Source organism: Branchiostoma floridae, chromosome 2, assembly GCF_000003815.2.
Source record: "Branchiostoma floridae strain S238N-H82 chromosome 2, Bfl_VNyyK, whole genome shotgun sequence".
NCBI lineage: Eukaryota > Metazoa > Chordata > Leptocardii > Amphioxiformes > Branchiostomatidae > Branchiostoma > Branchiostoma floridae.
Window position 1 is genome coordinate 26,917,541 of NC_049980.1, and position 1,916 is coordinate 26,919,456.

Genomic DNA, 1,916 nt, shown 5'->3' on the forward strand with positions numbered 1-1,916 from the left:
ATCGTTGTCCTCTGTTTCTGCCTGAAATATTACCAAAAATAAAAGACATCAAAATCTGGAAACTTTCATTCTGCTCCACACCTCAGCAATAAATGCCAGCATCCATATCTTTCCCTGATGGAGTATTACAGTAGATTGGCGAGACAAAAGATTTCAAAGAGAACCGCCATCTTGTTTCTGCACAAAGATCTATCTCATGTAGCTCCGATTCGGCTTAAAACATTCACAAAATCAAGAAATCACACAAGAATCACACAGCTCCAAAATGGGACAAAACGTCAGCATGAACTAAAGGCGTCCTTAACTCACCCTGGCCAGGATTAAGTTAAGCGGATTAAACGCTGAAAGAAAAAATCATATAATGCAGCCAGCTCTGTTCCCTGGGTCTTTCCTCCCCAAATAGGAAAAAATCCCCTAGAACACTAACAATAAAAAACACAAGGGTTACAAAAGGTGTGGCTGGCCACCAAAAATTCAGTCGTACTCGATGGCATCCAACACAGCAAACATAGCTCTATACCTCCTGCAAAGCAGACACAATATTCAGTACACGAGGAAAACTGTCAAAATGTCTCGTCGTCCGCAAGGAAGCATAACACCAAATCTTCAGGGGAAGCAAAGGTCCCCCGTACGCGAGACCGCTAAGCCCTCGAGCTCCCTTCGGCATCCAAAACCGTTCTCGGTGGTGACGAGTTTTCTGCTTTCGCGGTGGTCAGGAGGAGTTAGGGGGAGACAGCGGGAGCTCTACGCAGACGGAGGACTGAGATGTGTATGCATCTCTTCGTAACGTGGGGTCAAAGTCAACTTCAAAGGACCAATGACCAATCAAGTTGAATAGCCTTAAAATTCGTCCTTAAAATTAACATCATTCATAGAATAGTTGAAAGTGCGCCTCCTTACCCTACACATCAGTTGCAATCAAATACTGTATTGATTTTTCATACTGTGTTTCTGTTTGTTGGGAAGATCAGTGCACGATAGTGCAGAGACTGCCATTAATTGATTCTTTTTAAATTCAAGGCAAAACAGTAGTACTCATCTGTGCGTTCCTCCTCAACTTGAATCACATTTCCATCATGATCTTCACTCTCGTCTTCCGTACCTACATTTAATATGATAAATAAGTGCATCAAATTACATGTGTTGTGTTAGTATTTGTTATAAATATGATTTTATTCATGATTGTAAATGAAGCATGTTATTACATTATGTCATCCAAGTCATGTCTCGCTGGTTACGGCTGACCCACAAAAAGACAAACCCCCTACTGGAGATACATGTAGGCGGTAGGCCTCTGACTCTGAGTTTTTGTTGAATTATGGAGGCAAGTTCTGACAGATGCTAAAGGCACCTGAAGGCACCAAGCCAACACGAAGGTTGGCAAAGCCAACCTGCGAGCAAACAAGTGATGGGTAGGAAAGGCCTTTTGAAATATTGACATTTTCTGCAAAATTTTGTGATGCTTGCGGAGTGCTATATTGAAATGATCTACTGTAAATACTAAAAATCTCGCTGTGGTTTTATGTTCGTGGTTTTCACAATGGCCACTTCACTACTAACATTTTGCTTCCGTCTCGTACTCGCGCTGCTCCCTCTCTCCCCATGTACATACTATACGACATTGTCACAGTACATGTATTAATAATGATGATGACGTATCAATCATGATGATAAAATGTTTGAGATACTCGTTGCAGTAATAACACATGACTACTTACAAGTTACATCAGACACTATTTGATTGAGTTCGCATTCACTCATTTCTCCACATGACCTACTGTATAACACTATAGCAGAAAAGTAATACTGTACTACACTGTCTACACAGACATTGTACTCAGATGGTAAATGGTTAGATCGGTGAAAGTGCTAGTAATCCCATTACAGGGGCTCAGCAGTAATGAAATAGTCTCTAC

General features: G+C 41.2%; 1 long non-coding RNA gene across 1 annotated transcript in view; it reads right to left on the bottom strand.

The window, feature by feature from the left end:
* Window positions 1–6: 6 nt before the first annotated feature.
* Window positions 7–1,916, bottom strand: part of LOC118409805 — an 8,332-nt gene continuing 6,422 nt past the window's right edge. The window contains exon 3 of the long non-coding RNA XR_004830488.1: window positions 7–1,102. This is a non-coding gene — a long non-coding RNA (uncharacterized LOC118409805). The remainder of the gene's footprint in view (window positions 1,103–1,916) is intronic.